At 38.2% G+C, this 24,468-nt stretch overlaps 1 long non-coding RNA gene across 1 annotated transcript; it reads right to left on the reverse strand.

Moving 5' to 3' along the window:
• Nucleotides 1–3,955: 3,955 nt before the first annotated feature.
• On the reverse strand, nucleotides 3,956–9,847 carry LOC112654077 (uncharacterized). The gene is made up of 3 exons (XR_003132714.3): nucleotides 9,708–9,847; nucleotides 5,731–5,813; nucleotides 3,956–4,103 (listed from the first exon to the last, which is right to left on the reverse strand). It is a non-coding gene; the product is annotated as an uncharacterized LOC112654077 (long non-coding RNA).
• Nucleotides 9,848–24,468: the final 14,621 nt, after the last annotated feature.

Genomic DNA, 24,468 nt, shown 5'->3' on the forward strand with positions numbered 1-24,468 from the left:
GAAGGGTCTTGGCAAATCCCAGGGGAAAGTCGACTCATACCCCTGCTCCATCCCCTGTAGTCTCACATCTCTCATGGGTATGGACCCTATGGCCACGTTTCCCTCTTTTCGATACGTGTGAGATTCACTGGAGGACTAGTTAAGAATGCAAATATAGGCTTTTCTCCAGAAAAGCTGATCCAATACATTCAAGGCATCTGCTTTCAAAAAAAAGGGCCCCAGGTGAGGTAAACTGAGGACAGAACGTTTCAAGAATATTGCCCTCAGAAAAGTTAAGGAATAGATTTCAGGAACTATTTAGGGGGTCCCTTCTAAGCTGGGGATTCCATTTTAGTAGCAAGGAATGCTGCTTGGCAGTTTATCTAAGAGTCAACAATAAACCATGTATGTAAAACTCAAAGCTTTTACTTAGATGGACCTGGTTGTTTTTTCTTAGTTGAGAGGCCAGGGTTGGACTTCCATAACAATTGGATTTCATGCCTTCAGTCTGCTCTTTGGTGGGACTCTGAACACTTTTTTAAAATGTTGTGATGGGAAAATTTACCCTGCAATAGCCAATTATCCCTACTATGTCTGCTTGGTGGTCAAGCAGAGAAGTTCACACACTGTTGCTTATCTCTTTTCACACACCTAAATTCATTTTCTGAAGAACTGAAAAAAGACTCACCAGGCCTTAAAATAAAAATAGTGATGCAGTATTTAAGTAGGATTTGAATTTAAACCCAAATCTATGTAGATAAGTGATTAAAATACATACTGTCCTTTATTTGCTACCTTAGATAAACAACCACAGATACACCTACTGGGGGTTCAGCTGTTAGCACAAATGCAGAAGAGCATTGTGTCGGTCTCCGAGGAATTTTTATGTGCCTGACAGTCAAATATAATGTTCTGTGCAACAACTCTAGGTAAACTGTTTGTTTACAATCTCAGAAACCCTTTGGCGCCTGCACTGCAAATGATCATCCTTCATTGGCTTATCAAAGAGATTACAGAATTAAAGGTCCTAAAATCCTGCTAAAATGAGAGATTTAGTGTATTTATGGAAAGAAAAGTATTTAAGGCAACTAAGATTAGCAACTTTCTGTATCTGGAAGGTATCATTTTTTTTTTACCATGCTCGTCTGAATGTTTATACATTGCATACCTGATCCAATAATTTATTAGATAATGGGCCTTTTCTATTCCTCATCTGCAGTGACTGATAAAAAAATGCCATTTTAAGGCATTGAAATTAGAGAATAAGAGAAATAAGCCTTGTCAATGCTTTCTGTTTTTCAAAAAGTCTTCATGCAGAGAGTTTCAACCTAAGGCATATAGGAATAATATAGAATGCTGTTTTAAAACGTTAATAGTTTCAACCCCAACTCAGACCATAAAAACAAATATCCTGGGAGAGGTCATTTAAAAATCCCAGGAGAAGGGTGCCTGGGTGGTTCAGCTGGTTAAGCGTCTACCTTCGGCTCAGGTCATGATCCCAGGGTCCTGGGATCAAGCCCCACTTTGGGATCTCCTCCTCCTCCTCCTTCTTCTTCTTCCTCCTCCTTCTCCTCCTCCTCCTCCTCCTCCTCCTCCTCCTCCTCCTCCTTCTCCTCCTCTTCTTCTTCTTCTTCTTCTTCTTCTTCTTCTTCTTCTTCTTCTACTTCTCTCTCTCTCTCTCTCTCTCGGCTCCTCCCCCCTCTACTAAACAAATAAAATATTTTCTAAAAATGATATTTATTTTAGGAATCATTTTCAAATAAGGATCCACAGGTTTACTTTGAACTGGGGACAGGAGAGAGCTGAGCAGACCCTCAGTTAAGCTCAACAAATGCCGTATCTACTTTGTCTCTCATCCATCTACCATTATCTCAGAAAGCAGACTGGAGCAAGCAACAGCAATTGCTCATTATTGGTTATTTATAACAAAGCTGGTCATTTAGAAAGCATCCCTCATTAGTTTTCTATATTAGTCTTTGCAGCGAGTTGTCTGTATTAATTGCTAAGCATTGGATTGGACAGGTGGTTTTACCAGGGAATGAAGGACCACAACAGAAATCAGAACAGAAGCAGCCAGGTATATTTGTGCAAACTGGCCACCTGGGCAAGGTGTTCAGTCAATGCTGGTCAATGTACCCTCTCTTCCCACTCAGGTATAGTTAAATTTTGGAGAGAGTGAATGATGGAAACAAAATAAGAAACAAAAAATGCTACCTAATAAGCTGTCTTGGTATATTCATGTACCTCCCGGAGAACTCAGTCTATGAAAAACTCCACCACTTTACCTCTGAGTCAGAGCCTATACTGGTTCCTAATGGAACCCCAGTCATAACAGGGTTTTCTTCCCCCCTGGGTAAAATTACAACAAATTTTGTTCAGAGGTTCTCAAGCTCTTTCATTTTGTTTAGTGTCATGCTCTGAACACAATAAATTATAAACGATCTGAAAAATCACCAGATGTTGCAAACTAAAATCCATAGAAAAGATTGGGCCTTTTGTGCCTCTCCAGAACCCAAGCTCACTCTTCCAACTCCTGGATTCTAGTTTCCTTAGAGATCTGTGTAAGTGAACAACTTTGGCAACTCTCCTGTCAATGGGTGATCTGGTCAAGTCTGGTCAAGTGTGGGACCAGAGGGAAGCAATTTTCTGTTCTAGCAACAGCGAACATCCAGGACGAGAGGATGCACCAGACTACTTCAGGAAGTGAACCAAGTTGATGGAATTTAATGAACTTCTCATGGTGAATCTGCATTGCAGGGTTCAGGTAACAGCCCAGACATCATCCTCAGACCACATACTCCTGGGCTTTCTAGCACATCACCTGGTTATGCCCCATAACATTCCCTCCATCTACCATGCTCTGGTCTATTTCTGTGATTTTTCATTTATATTTTGTTTCCCTTCCAAAGAATGGCAGAATAATTAAAAGAGGGAATTTGTGTGTTCCATTTACCACCTTATCCTCAACCTTCATCACTATGTCAGGTGGAAAAGATACAACAACACAAACAAATCAGAAAACGTCATGCATTATTTCATTTGTGTATTGAAAAGTAACTATTCTAGTAGGGATGGGGACAGGGGGTAAAAGGGGCCAGGGATCATACAGACTAAAACCATGTAGAGGCAAGATTGTGAATGACCTTGTATTCCATATTGTGGAATTAATGGCAGTGGATAACCATGACATTTTTTAAGCACAGGTCAGGGTTGAGGATATGATCATATCTCTTGTTAGATTGTTCGAGTTTTGGGTTATCTCCTGGAGGGAGAAGCTGTAAACCTACTCTAACCCACCCTTGTAGAGAGAATCTTACCCATACTGGAAATCCTAAGTCAAACTCAGCTAGGAACCTCTTGGACTTTGAAAAGTCTTGGGTTCCCTCCCACCCAGGCAATATCTGTATTTTTGCTTTTCTGCAGGAAAAGTTAAAATATCTCATTTTAGATGGGAATTCTCTCCACCCAGGGCATGAAGATATGTGCCACCCAAAATTGTAAAACAAATTTTGTTTGATGTTGGAAAGCCCCCATACATTTAGGGGGCAATTCTCCTGATTGTTCTAGTTTGGGCAGAGAGTGACTATGTTGACATTCCCTAGGCCAAACAGCTGTGGGCAGTGGGGGATTGAACCAGGAGCAAGACAGAACAACAGAAAAATATGAGCCCAAAATGAGAATCAGCTGAGGTTCAGTCACTCAATCAACAAGGAGCTAAGATGGAAATGTGGCACCATACACATGCATAGGAGGAGCACATCATCGGAAGAAACACACGCTACCCCAAAATGCTCCAGTTCATCTCACAAAAACTAGTCGAACCCTGAGGTCCATATGCAAGTCGGTATTGCAACGTGTTTCACTTTTCCAAAACAAATTCTTAAACAATTTTATTAAAATGATATTTTAAAAACCTCGTGCATAGTTACTGACATTTCTTAGAAATGCTTACTCTAGAATTTCTTTTTGTATTTTTAATTATTTTTATTTGTTTGTTATTTACTTTAGGTATTATTATTTTTAACATTTATCCAGAATTCACTCTTGAAAGTACAGTTGGTGCCTCTTCTTGGTGAAGCCTCTTAAAATAGGGAGTCTTCATATTCTGTGCATGATGGATGTCTCTGAAAATAGAAGAACAGCTTGACTGTACGCACATGATTTTGTTGGACTCCTTGGAAATGGGGTCCATGGTCATTAATGAAGAACCTCACTCTTGAGTATCAAAACCATGCCTTACCACAAAGGTAGCACTGGTCTTTACTTGGGGTGTGTTAGAGCCTCAAACAGTGGTCCAGGGCTCTGGGTTCATCACTTCTAGACTCCTGAGATCCGAGAGTTGAAAGAAAAGAGTGTAAAGGGTCTCAGGAGTTGGCTTTTCTTGGAAAACCCTTAGAGAGAGGTCCCTGCACATCATGGAGATCAAGTACAAGCCACATTTCTTGGAAAAGATATTTGGCAAGAAGAGAGAATCTTCTTGGCATCTCCAATCACTACTGGTAATTCAGATCAAATTGGTACCTATTTCTTTCCTAATTTTTAAAAATATTAAGTACGGGTACTTGGGTGGATTGGCAGTTTAAGACTCTGACTCTTGATTTTCACCCTAGTCATGATCTCCGGGTCATGAGATGGAGCCCCACATTGGGCTCTCTGCTGGGTGTGGAGCCTGCCTACTTAAGATTCTGTCTCTCTCCCTTGGTCCCTCCCCCTACTCGTGCATGATCTCTATCTTTCTCTCTCTAAAAAGAAAAAAAAAATAAAAAACCAGATGTATTTGTACTCATTTTATATTATTGATGAATATGACATTTAGTTTTCAAGTCACAAGTTCTAAGGGTTCTCCACTGGTTTTGTTATGCAAATCAGCATACCAATTTGCAGGTAGGTAATAATTACATGGCTGTCTAAAGATCTCCATAATTTAAACAAGTTCATTGCCATTCTTATCTCTCCCTAGATATATACATTTTTAGGAGATCACTACTCAAGATCGAATTTAAAAGTGCTTCTAGCTTCATGGGACAGTTCTTCTGTTTAGAAAACAACAGAATGTTTGCTGGATTTCTAGTAACTAGATTCTGTTTTGATGGCTTAATCCTGATTTTACAGTCCAATCTTTTCTGGGTAGAGTCCCAAACCTGATTCTGAAAGTTCCTAACTTTACATACAAGGAAAGGAGTTCAAAGCTGATCTCTGATACATCCAAGGTTCATTTGATGTGGGAAACCAGACATATAAACTAGCGTTGTTGCGAATTATATGTTTATCTCCATGAAAGCTGCAGTGAAAAACTCCTGCCAAACCTAACTTAACCACACTGAATTTCATGGTGGAAGTTCCAGTTAAGAGAGTCAAAGATTCCCTGGCTTCTCACCAATCTCTCTATTAATGCATATCCTGACTGTTTTAATATACGTGTGAGAAAGACACTACATTTTGCATTCATAGTTTTTCTTGAGAAAAAGAATTCAGTGAATGTTTTCTTCAGTTCTAAAGCCTTTTTTTTTCAATACAGATACAGAGCTCCTCCTAAAAGGGAACAATATTTTAAATTAATTAGGTACATAGTTTACTTCCAGAGTGAACAAGGCAGCCTGCCGTATTCTGCAAACTTCTTACTCATGTATAGATATCATCTGTATCGCCAGTGTAGTTAGGTCCTTGTGCTATGCTCACAAACAAGATGCTTTTCCAGCCTCTCCAGCAGGATAGAATGCTTCTCATCTTGGAATGGTTTCTATCACTCACCAAGTGTTTATTAAGTACCCATGCACCAGGCACGGGTGTGCAGCAAACAGGTGGAGAAGGAGCCTCAGGGAATTCATAGCCTACTGCAAAGAGAGATCACAAATGAGTTGGAACAATAAGGTGGTGCAATGAGTGTTATGCTTAGAAAGGCCCTTCTCACAATAGGCCATCTCCCCATTGTGCAGAGCTGCTATGGCTTTTCTCCAACACAGAGAAAGATTCTGAGACAGCTCTTCTAATGTTTGGGTTTTGAATGTCTAGATCCACCTCTGAGCAGTCTGGATGTAGGAGAGAAGATGGTATTAGACTATAGGGCTCAGACCCTGGCTCTGTCATTTTCAGACTATATGACTTGGGCGACTTGGGCCAAGTTACTTAATTTCTCTGTGACTCAGTTTTCACGTCTATAAAATGGGCCTCATGAAAGTACCTATCTCATAAGAATGGTTGTCAAGGTTAAAATATGTAAGAAGCACAATAAGTGTTCTAAGTGTTAGATATCTTTATCTAAAATATCTTAGATATCTAAACATATCTAAGTTTTAGATAGTTTTCTACTAAATAAATATTTGTTAAATGAATGAATAGATCTAGAATCTTTTCTTGTGATCCAAGTAGAATTCAGTGTGATGAATCACATTTTATAAAGAGAGAAAGTGAGTCAAGAGTATTTTAGGGTGTTTATTGTTTCAGTTTTTAAGGTTACAGATAATGAAATTCATCTCTCTTAATTTATGGAGGCAGAAGAAGGACAATAATGAAAGGCGCCTGGGTGGCTCAGTCCCTTAAGTGTCTGCCTTTCGCTCAGGCCTTGATTTCAGGGGTCCTAGGATCGGGCTCAACTTGGGGCTACTACTTAGTAGGGAGCCTACTAAGAAGGAATCTGCTTCTCCCTCTCCCTCTGCCCCTCGTCCTGCCACTCACGGGCACACACACGCGCTCTCTCTCTCTCTTTCTAATAAGTAAATAAAATCTTTAAAAAGAAAGGATAGTAATGAAATACATTATTTCACTTCTAAGGACAACCTCCTCATGAAGAAAAGATTCTTGTCTCTATTTTAGGGGGTTTATGGATCAGGAAACTAGTCTCTATAAGGCTGAGGAACTCTGCAGGCAGTTATGGAAAGCTAGTGAGTCGTGGTGTTGGGATTCAAACTCAAGTCTGGCCAGAAATTGATCTTGCTGCTCCTGGATGAAGATACCTTGCCAGAGGTCAGAGAGAGAAATTAGAGGCACAGTCAGGATTCAAAAGTTCTGCGGTGACCATCAAGATCATGGCTCTGTGGCTCTATTCAGACTAAGCATTCTGTTTTCCTACCTTAAATTCCTTTCTCTACTTGTAAATAACCCTGTTTGCTAATCAAGCAATAGTATCTGTAGATGATTCAACCAAGAAGATTTGGAATTTTCATGTGTTTCATTCATTTCTGGAAATACAGTCATGAATAAGTCACAATCTCATTAACTCTCCTGCTTGCCTTCCAAGCTTGGTTTTTCAAAATCAGAGAGCATTAGAACTTAAAATAATGCCTCATGATTGACTCAGAACAGATCGTTTTATGCCTGCACTATAACTTCAGGAAATGATTAAAATAATCCATATTGGGGCAGCCCCTGTGGCGCAGCGGTTTAGCGCCGCCTTCAGCCCAGGGCGTGATCCTAGAGACCCGGGATCGAGTCCCACGTCAGGCTCCCTGCATGGAGCCTGCTTCTCCCTCTGCCTGTGTCTCTGTCTGTGTGTGTGTGTGTGTGTGTGTGTGTGTGTGTGTGTGTGTCATGAATAAATAAATAAAATCTTTAAAAATAAATAAATAAAAATAAGATAAAATAATCCATAATGGAATAATACCACAACCGGAACTACTTTTTCTTCTAGTTTTTTGTTTTATTGAGAAACTCTTGATATATAAAAACATAAAATTATAGCCATTGTTCTTTTTAAATCGTATTATTACATAATTTGGGAGCCAAATAGAAAACTTGTGAAATCCAGTGGTGATTGTTCAGTGTTCTGTAGTTTGTTGTTTATTTAGGGATGGAGGTGTACATCTCATTTGGGGGAGAGATGTTAAGATAATTGTGTCAATGGCTTCAGTTCTGGGATCCCTGGGTGGCGCAGCGGTTTGGCGCCTGCCTTTGGCCCAGGGCACGATCCTGGAGACCCGGGATCGAATCCCACGTCAGGCTCCCGGTGCATGGAGCCTGCTTCTCCCTCTGCCTGTGTCTCTGCCTCTCTCTCTCTCTCCGTGTGACTATCATGAATAAATAAATTAAAAAAAAAAAACCAAGAGTAGTTTAAAAAAAAATGGCTTCAGTTCTGAGCTAAAAAATGAACTGTGACCATATTTCTATTTCTAGGATGCCCAGAGCAGGAATAAATTTTAGAAACTTAGGAAAGTTTTTGTTTTTTGTTTTTTTAAAGATTTTATCTACTTATTCATGAAAGACACAGAGAGAGGCAGAGACATAGGTAGAGGGAGAAGTAGGTTCCCTGCGGGGATGCTGGTGGGGGACTCCATCCCAGGATCCCGACCTGAGCCAAAGGCAGATGCTCAACACTGAGCCAGCCACCCAGGTGCCCCAGAAGTTGGGAAAGTTAAGAATTGGCCATGGGTGCATTTTCTTTCAAGTCTGCACATCCAAAAATACAAGAATATGTTAGGAATCCCAGAAACATTTATTAATTGAGTACATGAATGAATACAGACTTGAGATCAACTTAATAAACCCAGAATTTGCACAGTAACACTTTTAATATATGTTGTAATTTGATCTTATTTTAGAATATGTTATATATGTTGCTACATAGCAAGTATAAAGGAAACATGCCTATAAGCCTTCTCTAATGTTCTATTTGTCTAATGCTTCAACTGCTAATAGAGCATACGAGGTAAATTAATTACAGTTTTTTTCCAGCACAAAAATAGATTTATTAAACATAGCTTTAGAATTGGTCACATTTTGGCATCTTCACATTTTAGACCTCTCTGGTTATTTCTCTATGTAGGCAAGTGAATGGAGAAATCTGCACCCATAAGGCCAGCATTTTGAAAGAGAACATTCCTAACGGCATGTGAGATTTTGCACCTGTAATTATTTTGGGGTACAAAATTGGCTACACCAATAATTGCTCCTATAAACAGCTAATTGTAGCTGCTGTTAGCCACTTGTGGGTGTAATTAGCTGCTTGCCCTTAATCTTCATGGAATGCCCAATTCTCCCTATAATTAGTCAATTGTAGATGCTGTTACTTTCACAAGAGAGGAAAGACTGGATTATCTCCCTTAAAAATTGTGAGATCAAATCTTTACATTTAAATCTCAGTTTATAGAAAGTGTGAAGAGAAATGATCCCACTCGTAAAATGGATTAGAGATAGCTTCAGTCTCCCTGTCTCTTAGAGACTGCATGCCCAACAGATGCTACAGGGGCATCTTTACCACAAAATTTATTTTCGTCTATGTAGTGTCAGCTGGTATTATTATTTTAATTTCTTAATAATTGTACTCCTACTGGAAATGTGCACAAAATATGTAAGGTTTCTCTGGGCACTCACATAATAAAATTCTGCTATAAAGAGCCCCAACTTACAGAGGTTTGTTTATACAACGGGTTTACAAAGCTTAACAAATCTAGAGGCAGAACATCTGAACGTCTGAATTAAAACTTCAGCTCTCGTTGGCTGACTGCATGGCTGTGGGTGAGCTACTTAACTTTGCTAGCCTTAATATTCTCCTCCATAAAGTGGGGACAACGACTCCTCTGCCCGTCTGGGTGAGAACTGCACAGTGCCCAAACACATGCGTAACCATCCCAGGCACTTGAGGAATATTTCTTACTATAGCAAGTGTAATTCAATTCTTCAGGCTTTTTGTAAAGCATGGCATCCTTTCCCAGTATAGTGCTGAAATTCAGTTTTGCTATTTGCTCCAAAAATGGGAGCTACCATACAAAATTAAAATTCTCTCTAGCCATTACCTGTTTCCTCTTCTGTGGATTTTTAGAATCATAGAATTTTCTTTTTTTAAAAGCATGGATATTTTCAAATGGCAAATTTTAGTAGAGTGTAATTAATTTTAGGCTATTACTCTGACATGATAGTTGTGCATATATATATTCTATACTGTAACACATTGTACATATGAATTTGAACTTGTATTGTGTGGGTATCATCACTCTCTGAAGTCACAAAGGATTCTCAGAATTCTAACCTTTACACCATCTTTGTGAGCCAAATGCCCCTCCCAAGTAAGGGAAAGGGTAAGATACAGAGAACTGTCCAGGATGTGAGCCATGGGGCTGACAACAGAATCCCAGGCTTCATCCAAGTGTGGCTTTTCCTATTATTTAATTCTGGGAAGAAAACTCTAAAGTGTTCTACCACTCTTGGGATAATTTGAATCTTAACTTTAAACTATAGCATTTCTGTTACGGGCATAAATCATCCTCTGCCCAAAAGATTTTAGATAGATAGATAGATAGATAGATCGATCAATCGATCCTGATTATCATATGAGTGTTCACATGTCTGTACATTTGAGTGTGTGTGTGTGTGTGTGTATCTGTATGGATGTGTGAGTGAATAATGTTGTCATAAAATAGACTGGAAGCCTTGGGAGCTTGAAGCAATATCTTTCTCCACTAAACTGCTTTATTACTGCCATTCCCTCCCTCCTGGGCATGCAGTCAGCTGAGACTAGGCCAAATTGGCAGTCATTTTCAGAGAGGCTGGCAGGCCCGTGATCTCTGGGAGTTCCCGGCCAGTCTCTCTCTCTCTCTCTCTCTCAACCAGCCCTTCCAAGGGGCAGTAGCAGCTTTGACTCCCGGGCTGCAGTTTCCCTGGGTGGGGTCAGGAGTCAGGACCGATATCAATTTCTATCTTAAAGTCATACTGTGAAGGCCTTCTCTACCTCCTGTGGTATTTTTGTAGTGACAGCTCTTTCTGACTTCCCTCCTGATTCTCCGACTTCACCGCCTAGCAGCATGCCAAAATCCTTATGAGTGGCTGGAAGGAAGAGTCCCTTTGGTGACCAACGGGTTAAATTGATAACATAGTTTTTCTAAAAAAAAAAATAATTTGGGGAGATGTGTTGACTGTTGATAAGCAGACCTAAAATAATAACAGCAGAGGCTGCTTATCACGAGCAAGCAATAGTCCTATGACAATGTTCTAGCTGATGAAAAAAATGGGAACAAAAATTAATAGTGACAGTACTGTAGAAACAAGCCATAAATTCGATACTAAGTCATAAAATACAGACTAACCCAATAAACACATGCTACTGTTATTATATTAATATTGTTAAAAATATCATAACATTTTAAAAATGGAATGGAGGTAGAAAAGCACTTTTTTTAGTGGTCATTTTCACTCAGTGTGGCTTGGAGGCAGAGGATCTGTTGTTTTTTTGGGAAGGGATTTTGTTTGGCTTTTTTTTTTTTTTTTTAAGGTAAAACCACTAAAACTCTTAGTGCAGTAAAGAACCTGACTTGGAAACATAACAAGTGCAAAATGATCACATTTCTACAAAGAGGGGATGAGAGAAGGAAATAATATTCATTGAAGGCTTTTGTAGGAGTCAAGCATTTTGCATTTGTAATGTCGATTAATCGGGGAAAAGAACATTTCCAATAGGACTTATCTTCCAGTTTGGAGCAAAGAAAAAAAAGAATTAATCCAAAAAAAAAATAATAACTTTTTTGAGAATGTCTGATTAATGCCTGTTTCCCTCTGGATATTTATCCTTCAAGAAATAGTTTCATTCCAGACAATGTGGCCCAATATTATAATCTTTTTCCTTCAAGGGGTTTTTTTTTTTTCCTTAAAAGTCCTGAGTCATACCACAACCATTAATTCCATTAATTGCAGATCAGCAAGGGGGTACATTGTCATGTAAAAAAGCAAGACACTAGTCACTGGGAATTTTTTATTCTGTTCCTTATCATTGGAGCCTTATCACCTTCTTAGAAGCTTGTGCCAATTGCTTGACTTTTAAAGCCCCAAAGACCAATAATGAAATGACACCCTTCTCCCCACAAATATAAGATGTGAGTGTGCCTATTTTCGACTGGAGAAACAGACACAAGGAGATCGATCATTTGACTAAATCAAGTTTGCACAACTTGCCAGACGTGTACACAAAACTATCCTACACTCTTGCTCCTGTTTCTGGAAGTGAATTTGATGGTGGCCTCTGAATGCACCTGCTGAGGCTGGTTCTATAAAACTTCTTTGGTATCCAGAGTCTGTCCTTTGCCTCACTTGAAATCCCACCGATGTGTTACAAAATGAGATGTTTATATAAGTTTCAGGAAATCATATATGATTCACCAATAATCCTTTTCTAATATTTTTCATCTCCACATGGCCAGCCTTATAAATAACAGAAATGAGGGCTCTACCAGCAACACATTTTATTTCCATTTCTGGTTGTTCCCTCCCCCCACCCCCAACCCCCACCCCGCCTTTATCCACCCCTCTGTGTGATAAGCTTTCATTCTCGACAGGACATCAGAACTTGACTTAATAGGGCAGCAGGGGTAAAATCGCCAGCTCTTTACATGTAGAGAATCCTGAGGTACATACAAGCCTCGTTCTAAGATGTGATAACGTAATCTAAAGCCAGGCCTAGCCTGTCAGTTCAGGTCTAAAGGGATTTGATTCAGTGTCACAACCTTTGCCTCCAGAGGTCACTTTCTGTTCTTGCTTTTCTTATAACAAAAGGCAGGGGCGGGGGAGGGGTGACTATGGGGTGTGTGTTTGTGTGTGTGCGTGCGTGTGTGTGCGTGCACGTACACACGTGTTTTTTCAAACCTTGTGAATTCCTCAGCTGCTGCTCGTTTGAGCACGGGGCCTTTATTTCGGCCTCCTGAAACATTTTCATTAGACAGAGGCCTCTGAAGTATGCTCGAAACGTGGATTGTGCAACTAAAAATCTTAGGCTTCTCTAGAAGCAGCCTGATTGAAATCAGCACTGTGTCAGGGCCTGTCATATCTCAGAAAAGACATAAAACACACGGAAACATCAATAAGCAACAAGCTTCTGACAGCTCTGAGACATTCCAGCTGACAAGAAGAGAAAGGGGGTGAGGTTAGGGCTCAGGGGGGATATTTAAAATGCCTAACAGCCAGCCGAAGTGTTGGCAGGCTTCAGGGAGGCCGGGAGAAGACAAGATAAAGTCTATCAGGTTATCACCTGGTTCGAGGTAGATTCCTCCTTGCAAGGCCACCGGGATGAGACAATGACACAACTGCTTGCTCTCTCCCCCACCCCCCCCTTTATTTTTAAATGTTTCTAAGAATCATGCTGCACTTGCAGTGTTGCCCAGACAACGTTTGTGCAAGAAAAGATTAAAAAAAATGTTAAAAAGGAAAAAAAAAGGAGAAATCTGTGAGTTAAAGAATTCTGCTTCTAGCTACAATGTACAGAAATCAAAAAGGATTAACAAGGTTTTTTTTTTCATTTAATTTCCTGTACACCAGAAGCTTTTGTTAAGAGATCAGAGATATTGCTATTTATTGAATTTTTAATATGATCTTTATTAAAAGGCAGCACACATGTTTGGTTTTCTCTCTCTCACTCTCTCTCTCTCTTTTTAACATGCATGTTTATAAAAATCAAAGGCCAGGAATGAACCATGGTTGTTTGATTTCAGTGCTTTTATAATTTGTGTGAGGATTCAGATATAGGACAGATTTAAAATTTTAAAAAGAAAACAGATAAATGACCCTCTCCTCTTTTTCATGGTTCTTGGTCTTCCAAGGCAAGAATTGGTCATCATGTAGTAATCCTTCAAGTATTTTAGCCAGCCCAGAGACCTTTGATAAATGTCCTCTAGTCCAGTATGCTCAATTACAACAAGGTAAATGAAAGCAAGAGGCTTTCAAATTCATTTCATAATTTGGGCTCTGGTTTATCCCTCTCCATGGGCTTTGTAGGGTACACGTTTTCCTATGTGTGGACTCCCGGCTGCTTTTCAAAGAGAACTCTCTCTATTAAAAAGGATTAAATGTTTTTGTGGCAGATAAGAATTGGTAAACTTAGATTCTAGAGTCATAGGTTACAGATTCAAAACGAAAGGCTGAGAATCTCCATGAGCTTGAAGGCCGTTTGTCTTTTAGTTTCCAGTGTGGATTTCGGTAGACCTCCACTGCGTGTGCACATTCAGCTTTTTCCACACTCAAATCTTATTCATTTTATGTCAGCTGTATCATGCTCATTTGTGTCTTGGTGTAAAACCAACCAACAACTTTGACTACCATAAAAGACAGAGATGCAGGAAACAATGTCATGGCAGAAGATCGAAGAGTCCAATGTTGTCAATTTAATCACGTGGGAGCAATATCCCTAGTATTACTCAACCTTCACTTTTTTGTCTATGAAATGAGAATAAGGGTATCGTGGGGACAACATGAGATATCGTATGTAAAAGCTGCCTTGCACAGTGTATGATGCTATTCATTTTTTATCATTTTAGTAAAAGCCAAAAGAAGAGGAGAGTCCAATCAATACTAAAAAAGAGGAAATGAATGGTAAACACTTAGGCTACAGTTAGCAACTGCTGTTGGATAAAAATGGAAAGATGAGCCTAGCAGCTGGATGGTTACACTGGGTGAGTCCCCAGGTGTCTTTCCAGCCATGAAGCTCAGTCAACAGTTGAAGCACAGAGCAGAATCCAGGTTATTATGAAGGACCCATTATGATAATAGGGCAGGATGATATCTGATTACCAGTGCCTGCCGGCTCCTTTTACAGGTATTATGTTCTCTGCTCTTACACTAGTCTTATGAGAAAGGAAGTATATTTAGCCCCATTTTACAGATAAGAAATTCAGATGCAGGAAGTCTGAGCTGCTCCACAGCATCCTACAGCACAAGTGTTTGGTTTATTTATTTTTATTTATTCTATTTGTTTTTCTTTTATTAGAAATACATCTTTGCACTTTTACTTGCTCTTGTCCAGTAACAAATCGTGGAGGTATTAGAAATCTAGGAGGAAGGCATAGCTAGCTCCAGTGTCAGAGGAAAAAAAGGAAGCCGGACAGAGCAGTCTGTGCCAAGAATTCTAGTGGCTGATAGTGGGAGGAGCTTTCCATGGGAACTTGGCAGGGCCCCTGCAGGGGCTGAGAGTCCCTGCTCCCTTGGTTCCTCCAACCTGGAAGTCTCTTCTTGTTTGCTGACCAAATCACAGCCATACATTAGCCTGCATCATAAGAAACTAGAGAGACATGAGCGGTTGTGTGTTGTCACGTATTTGCGCTCTTCCCTGATGCCTGCTTTGCACACTGTCTTTATTGGTTACATAGGAAATCCAAATGAAAGCCACACTTGAGGCTGTACAAGTTGACATGCTGGCCAGTTTGGAAGCTAGACGGGCCCTTTGTGAACCAGTTCAATGCAATTCTCTGCCGGTTAATAGCTCCTTACACATTTTTGCTACACAAATCTACATTAGAAATCCTGCTATCTTATCATTGAACGGGTTACCAGCACAAAGCCCAACTCAAGCTCCATTTATGTTGGAATGGACATAGCATGACTGGAAGTTCATTGAGCCAGGCCCCGTGGTCATTCGTGTCTGCACCTCCAGCATCTGAAACAACATCCAGTACAAAATGAAAGTTCAATAATCAAAAGTTTTTGTTTTTGTGGGCCCTCTTGCTCTAATAATACACTAACACATACTTGAATAAGAAAACATTTGTCATAATATGCGTGACTTATTATACATGAGATGATAGATACCTCAAGATTTTTTAAATACCTATCATTCATTCTTTCATTAAAAACAAAAAAATTGGGATGCCTGGGTGGCTCAGTGGTTGAGCGTCTGCCTTTGGCTCAAAGCTTAATCCTGGAGTCCTGGGATCAAGTCTCGCATCGGGCTCCTGCATGGAGTCTACTTCTCCTCCCTCTGCCTATGTCTCTGCCTCTCTCTGTGTCTGTCATGAATAAGTAAATAAAAATTTTAAAAAGTCAGTGGTGAGCACCTACTGTGTGCTGAGGACCATGTTGGATGCTGGAATTTACTGGTCACCTCTCTGTGGTGAATACATGCTGTTTATTGGCACAAAATTTCTATTAAGGTAAATTATGTGTCTACTAAGAAACTGGTTTAAAGCAGGTGATTTTCTCATAATGATACATACTTGATAATCCCAGTGTTCACATTTTAGGCTCATGCGCAAATAATTACTCAGTTTCTCAGGTTCCATAAAGAGGTTTTTCTCCAATGTCAGAGGAAGTGAGAAACCTATGTAGAAATAGAAGCTGCAGGGAGCTTGATTTTTATTTGTGCAGAAAATATCATTCTGGAGACATTTGCAGTTGCCAATACTTTTCAAGAGAAAGCGAGCTAGTGATCTAGATAATAGATAATTCCATATAATCTGAGCAATAATTTCAGATCCTAAACATATTAAGCTTCCCATGACTTTTCACTATACTATAAAGTTTAATGATCACTTTTGATGTCTTAAATGTTTATTATAATACTTAACAACCTTTTCTCTGGATTTTAATAAATGTATATTTGAATATCATCATGCTGGAACAGGAAATGTCTATTTCAACGTATGACAAAGCATGTTCCATTTAATGGCTGAGTAAGAAAATAAAATCTAGGAAACTTATTGATGAACAAATATTACAGAACAAATAATTTAGTCATAATAGAAACTCCCAAAATAGTGTTATGCTCTGAACATCCACTTCTCTTCTCTTCTTTCTCTTCTTTATCAAACTCTGTTGATTTTGCTCTAGATGTGACAGGGATGCATTTTGCCCCTGAGAACTATTTATCACTTTCATATTTGGAAGACTGGTGATTTTTGTATCTTCTATGGAAGGAAGCTCAAATCAGAAATTCATTTTTCAAATGGATACAGATAGTTACCTGATCTTAATAGTTGTCTCCCTCTCCTTACTTCTCTGGAAGTTTCTAGGGGATGCTATAGGGGATTTATGGTCTCTATACCCTGTTTCTTCTTTTTTTTTTTTCTATACTCTTGGGTGATCCTTGGTAGAAGCTCTGTGACTACTTTTAGCAATTCAATATGTTTCATCAAATATTTGGTATTAAATTGGGTAGGGAGAATTATAATGTAGAGGTCAAGGCCTGGACTTCAGAACAGATCTGCTTTGAAATTCAGGAAAAATCCAATCCCTGATCTGAGACCTGGGTTAGGACCTGACTTTAGGCTCTTTGAGCCTCAGTTTACCCGTCCTACAAATAGGGAATAGTATTAATTATTGTGAAGATTAAAACAACTCAGTTAAAGTCCTTAGTGTAAAATGAGTGCCCAATTAACAGCAATCATCATTAAATAACATACTTAATATTATTTTAGGTAACTGAGTTTGAATAGGTGTTCTTGATTTGGGATACCTTTTAAAAACATTCTCAAATCCTAGCTCTGGAAATAACATCACCCTTTTTTCCAACCAGACTAAACATAGTATCTCTATTCTAGGAGTATACCTAATCAGTACAACCTGAATTGTGACACAGTATGGCAATTAGTATAGCCCAAGAATCTTTCCTAGAAATTAAGTAGAATGTTTATTTTCTGAACTCTGCTTTTTTTTAACATTCATATATTTTAGTTAGTAATTTCATTAAACCCTAAAATGTTTGAAGGGTCACAATTACGGCTAAAACTGTGCAATTAAGACTCATTCTTCTACTCAGCTTATTCATTTCTGGATACCTGATGATTAAATTTGCCATAAGATATTTATCTAGAAACAAATTATTATTTTCCATTCCAAAAGAAAATAGACCATCAAACTAAGAGTCTTTCATGGATGTTATTTGCATGCCCTTTTTTCGATTTATTTTCAAAACAAATACTCCTGTTATAAGAATCAGCCCATGAGCATTAGTACTGAAAGAATTGTAAAGTAAATGGAAATACCCAATAGAATGAGTACAAGCAAAGTTTGTTGGTTTGTTTTGGGGTTTGGTAAGGGTGTTCCTTTGGACTGATATCTATTATGAAGGCTCTCAAAAAGCCTGCTAATCTAACCTGTCTCATCTCCAGTATCTTCAGTGGCAGGCTAGCAATACTGGAGGCTAAATTCATAGTACTTACATGATATTGATTTTCTGGCTCCTCCTATTTGGGGAATTAATGGTAGGGCCTTAGGTAGGTATTTTCTACACAGGCATCTGGCAGACAACTACTGTAAACCACTTCTCCTGGGGACTGTTCTAATATAGAAACCTCCGGAAAGGGGATCCCTGGGTGGCTCAGCGGTTTAACGCCTGCCTTCAGCCCAGGGCATGATCCTGGGGTCCTGGGATCGAGTCCCACATCAGGCTCCCTGCATGGAGCCTGCTTCTCCCTCTGCCTGTTTCCCTGCCTCTCTCTCTCTCTCATGAATAAATAAATAAATTAAATATTAAAAAAAAGAAACCTCTGAAAAGTATAGGTCACTAAGTAGATTTCTACTTTTGTTTCTTTAACAAACGTACATGTTTAAATTTGCACACACACCCCTGATAAAAACACACTTCAATTTTTCTATTTTGTGTATCCAATGTAAGATGAATATAATAATAACATATCTCAAGGGCTTTTGTGAGGTTATATTAAAATAATCCTTACAAAGTACTTATTCTAGCACCTCACCCACAGTAAGCACTCTGTAAATGTCTTCAGTTTTTAAATGTTGCCACTTTATTATGACACACCCAAGTACCTAATTCTAGAGAGTAATAATATATTTGTTTGATAAATACATCACAAACAATAACACTGATGTAAACTTCTTGTTATTTTTTGAATATATAAATTTTAAGTAGACTTAAAACTCTTATCTAATTATAATTGCATAGTTTACAGTTAATATTGCAAAAAAAGGCTTATAAAATTCTGCCCCAGAAAAAAAAAAGCTTATACTCATGTAAAAATCAGAGAGATTGAGAAAAATGATGGACCCCTGGGTTACTAACCCATTTGCATTATTATTTTGGAATGATTATTAGAGATATAACATAAAAGAACACGTTATAATTTCCTAAAAGAATGAGGACAATGAAAATGATCTCAAATTATTACAGCATATTAGCATATATTCATACCTGTCACTTATTAGAAGCACCACTTAGAAACAAACAAACTACAGGAATTGAATCTTTAACCTCATTTTTTAATTAAAGGATTCTATGACCTAAAATTTATTTTCATCCATATGGTATTGAAAGCAATGGAAAAAAGAAATGTTGAATTACGTCTGCTTTTTCATCCACGTGTCCAAATGGGAACTGTCCATGATTCTACAAGAAGGGGTGCCAAGTGAACAGTGCAACAGTGCTGTGCAAAGTAACTTGGCTTTCTTACCATTTTACTTGCTATCATAGTTACTATTTAAATTTATACTTTATTCTCTAAAGAACAAATTTCTAGCACCCCCCAAAATTAAAATAGACCATCCAAGCAAAAAAAGAATCTTGTTATAATGGATCAAAAAAAGTAACATTGGAAACAGACAAATCCAAAAGCAGGGAGGGGGCACATTCTGCAGATAAACTGGCCCATTCTCTTTAAAGAGTCACAGTCATGAGAAAGAGAACATGCTGGTTGGAAGAAACTCAGTGGCATAACAGCCAACTTCAGTATGTTGCTCCATAATTCGCCCTGCAAAGGATTTAGGGGGTCAGTTGTGTCACCCAACCACAGACTGAGTATCAGTCCATGGACATTTACTGAAATGGAAAGGTGTAGATCATTGACTGGAAAAAGCAGATTACAAAACAGTGTGTATAGTACAAACTTATTTTGCTGGAAAAGATACACACACAGAGAATGATCCAGAAGGGTATGTGTAAACTTCAATGGTAGTAAAGTCGATAAAAATGAAAGAATTTTTAGAGAAAGGACTGGACTGGTTTTCTATTTATCCTGTTAGGGGTACAGAGACTTGCCTTTTTTTATGTTATAAACTAAATGGACTCAAATATCAAGCGGGGAAAATGTTCCATTAAAATAGACACATCCAAGGTAACATGTAATCATTTTCACACATGCTGCTTAAGAACCTTTTGTATTTGTCAAAGTCAAGTTCATTGATGATTTCCTTTTACGTTTATCTGATAATTGGTACTATTTTTATAAGCTAGAGGAAAGCAAACTGATTTCTCTTTTGCCTGTAGTTATTAGAAGATGCACTTAAAACCCCTGATTTGAAACCATCTGTGTCATGAGATATTGAGCTGCTCCTAAGTGAACTAATGAAAGCCTCTTGGAAAACACTTGATTTTGAGAATCTCCACTAGTGCTGCACTGGAATGCCACACTGCAGCCCATAACTTTTCATGCTGTGAGTGAATTCAAAGCCTTACTGAGTGAGTCTCCCTCCACATGACTTTACTTATAAAGACAATTACTGAAAAATCATCTACATTTACAAACAACACTCAAACATTCCTGTGCCCATTCTGCTACTGATTAAGAACTATGTTTATAAAAGGTTATCAAATTCCAAGTAAAGTTCATTCTCTTGTTGTTTTTATTCTATCACATGTACCCATTTTTAATTAAAGCGCTCTGCATTATAATGAGTTTACAATTTATTTTCATTTAATTAATGAGCATTGGAAAAGAACCATCTCCATACACCCTCCTCTACACTTTCCCCCTTAAAGGTGGGGGAAATATCTTTACTTATAAAGATAATTATTTGGGAAATTGCAACTTCAAAATCAAGAGTTTCAAAACCATGCAAATTGCAGAAAAAAAAGTCACAAAGCCTAAGAAATTGTTTTTGTAATGGGTATGAACCCAACCACAAGCGATGATCTCTGACAAGATGCCAAAAGACAGAGCTGATGACATAACTTCCCTTTAGCAAACCCCCAAAAGTACAACCTAGGTTAGCAGGCATCTAACAAATTCCTCATGAAGAAGAGATGTACAACCTGTCAAAACAAGAGTACCATTGTCATTTGGAGGTCGTTCAGCTCAAAAGGTTGAGATTTTTTGGCAAATGTCAACTTTTACAATCTTTCCCCTATGATAATTTGGTATTAGTCCTACCTCTTGTGTCTGTTTTATTTTTTTTTTTTTTTGCTGTTGTTGTTTTATAGGAAGGAATACCTCATTCCATATTTCTCGATTTTTGCATTGAATCAGGTCAACTGAATTTTTTAACATTTTAACTAGAGTATCTAGGATTTTTAATGGATCTTAGGTTTAGCTTTCTCTTTTATGAATTTGGAATATTTCACATTATATATATATTCTCTCTCTGTAAAATCATCTCAATATTCTCTTCCCCACTTCAATTCTTTGATGTAGCATTATCTTTTTCCCCCATGATGAATACTCTCTAAGGCAATAATCCCTTTCGTCTGCAACAAAAGAATCTGGACTTTTTCATTAAAGTCCAGTTCAGCAAAACACAGCCATCTGTTTGACTCTGTGTCTTAAATGTCACATTGCTTTGATGAGGGAACAGATGCCCAGCTGACGACTCTACAGATATAATTGGACGGGTACCGAAACTCTAACTTTAGGGCCACTTCGTAGTAGATATTTGGACTTCACCCACTTTTACCCTTAATTGATGAATACAAACGCAGTATTTCAGCCATTTTTAATACCTTTATTAAGTTGTGTTAGTTTGCTCTTTTTTGAAGATTAATTCTGGTCTTCACCTCCTTTTGTGGCTGTCATTCAATCCCAGTTTGAAAAATGTCTTCATTCCTCGCTCTCTTCTCCATCCTGAAGACCCTCGCCCTCAAGGCTCCCTCTGTTCTCTCCAAACTAAACTTCTTGATGTTTGATTTTCCCACTCCTGATTTTACACTTCCTCCACACTCGTTCTGAGACCTGGAATAATGCCCTCCCTTTCAAATCTGCTCCTCCCCTTGCTTGGAATCCCACCCCTTTCACAAAGCTCTCTTTATGTGGTTGGTGGTATTGGGAGTGGTCTGGGGAAGTGAGTAATGAATGTATTCACATATGTAGTGAAGGGTGAGAAATAGAATGAGTAATTGGATTTTGCACAAACAGGCTCATTAGCGAAACTTAAGGCACCAAAACATGAAATTAAAGTAAATCGTTTGTGTATCACTTCATTCTGTAATATGTTGCAAATTCTACAAAGGTAGGGGTCAGATATTCTATTTTGTTTGTGTCGACCCTCTTTCACCAAGAACTAAACAAATAACTGAGAATGCAAGAGGCTACCTATGTCCTCTCCTGGAGAGAGGGACAAAACGACAATATTTGGGGCAGAGAGTTTGATGAAACCTAAGAGAACATTGGAAGAGCCTCTCGTGGGTTCACACGTGAATAACTGAGCAAGGCCTGAAAACTTTTCTGTACCCACTCAGGATCAAAGACCCATTTGTCCCAGGACTGGGATGAGCATTCTGTCCCCTTGGCTACTGATTGCAATCAGGATCATTGTCCACACTTTAACAGAAATTAATAGGTAAATTTATCTTACAATTCATCTTCACATTCATACCCTACTGGCAATCCTAGGGTCACCACTGAACTTCTGGGCCCTATTTAAGCTTTCACTAAGTTGTATGGGATTCTAAAATGTGTATCCAGTGGAAATATTGCATGCAGTATTTCATGTACTCTGATATGGTATAAATTATCTACATATCTATTATAAGGACAATAGACAACCTATAGATAATTTACAGTATTTATTTCTACCGCCTTTCTGTGTGATAAGCAATGGGCCATGAAATTTGGGATAGGAAGAATATTTGTGCATCCAATTAAATATATTTGTTTTCAAAGTATATTTCAATAGATATAATATAGACAATGGTAGATGCAACGACACTTTAAAAAGTAATAAGAGGCCAAATTCTACAACCACATATGGGAGCCTGGATCTTGCTTTGAGCTCCCTGGGAAACCATTGAGAGCTTCAGGACAGGCAATGATATGGTGAGATCTGCATATTAAGGAGACTCTGACTGGGGAGGGAGGGCTGGCTGGAGGGAGGTTGTTAGAGCCCAGTGGCAGCCTCTGGTGGAGAGTGTCACTGCAGAGCACCACCAGGACAGCACCTAAATTCCTCCTTGTGTTTACATGGCTATTGCTAAATCACATTCTGATTTTCCTCTCCCTCTCCTACCTGGAAGTTTCCAAGGGTCTCAATCCTATTTACCAGACCTTCTAACTTTGCCTCAGTCACAAAAAAAGAAAGAAGTCAAGGGCGTGCCTAAACTAGATGCTCTATGTTGGATCACAAATTAGGTGCTCCTTAAAAATTGATACCAATAGCTAATGTTTATTCAATACTTCCTACATGTCCTGGATAAACCCACACAGCAATTCCATAAGGGAGGTACTGCCATCACCATTTTAGGTACAAAGAAATGAGCACACAAAGACAAGGCAATGTGTCTGATGTCACCCAGCTAGGAGGAAGTCTCCAGATCATCTAACTTTTGTGGCCAGACCATGACCACTGAACTCCATTGTCTCCTTCTGTTACGACTCATAGTCCCTGTAACTGTGTCTGAGGACTGACTCCTACCTATTATAAAATTTCTTTGGAAAATCAGTCTAGTCCCCAAAACACATATATATTTGAAATGGGTCTCGCTAATGAAAAGTTTGCAAGGCTTATTTGAAGGAAAGCATACAAGTTGATACAAAACTGCAAAAGAAGATCCAAATAAATAAAGAGATATCTTATGGTCCTAGATGGTAATGCTGAAGACTACAATTCCGGCAATTTCCTACCTAATTGATTTGCAAATTTAATAAAACCCAAAACAAGAAGCCAGTGGATTTATTTGAAATTTAACAAATTATAATATTTATCTCAAAAAATATTTTATTAGTGTAGCCAATAAAGTTTTAAAAAGAAAAGACAGACAATAACTGTGGAAATGGGAGACTGCCATATAAATAGTAAATTATATTATAAAACCATAGTAATTAAGAATATCCATTGGTGTTACCTTGAATAAACAAATCACAAGAGAGATTAGAAAACCTCAAACTTAATAGATGATAGATAGATAGATAGATAAATACTAGAAGTATAGGAATTTAATGTGACAACAGATAGATTTTGAAATAGTGAAGAAATGGCAGAAAATCCAGTACATAAAAAGCTATATCACCTTAGAAAATATTCAAAATAAATTACAGATAAATTTAAAACTAAAGAACCAAATTATTAAAAGAAACTCTTGAAAGAATTTATTTTATTAAAAAACACTTTTTTATTTAAAATAAAGAATACAGGTGCCAAAAAATAAATTAATTTGGCTTCGTCATATGTGTAATGTATGGGAAATATAATAACTGGAATTCAAAATCAAGTGATACACTTGAATAAAATATTTACGATGACAAAAACTATGTTTATAATATAAAAGAATTCCTATAGGCCAATGAGATCAAGAAAATCTACCCAATAAAAAAAGTGGTATCAAATTAGCCAAAACTGGAAAATAAAAATATTACTGGAGGATGGATACCTCATAACTCCAAAACTTACTACCAAGCTACAATGATTGATAGTGCAGAACTTGCATTAAGAACAGACATATAGAATAGAATGGAGAAGTCTGGAAAAACACAAACAAACCTTACACTTACGGCCACTTGACTTTCAACAAAGGACCCAAGATTATTTGATGGGTCAAGAAAGAAGAGTTTTCAACAAATGGCTCTAGAATACTTGATATCCAGTGTGTAAAAGAGTAAAATTGGATCTCTACCTCTCTAATGTAAGAGCTAAAACTATAAA

This window comes from Canis lupus, chromosome 3, assembly GCF_003254725.2.
Source record: "Canis lupus dingo isolate Sandy chromosome 3, ASM325472v2, whole genome shotgun sequence".
NCBI classification, from domain to species: Eukaryota; Metazoa; Chordata; class Mammalia; order Carnivora; family Canidae; genus Canis; species Canis lupus.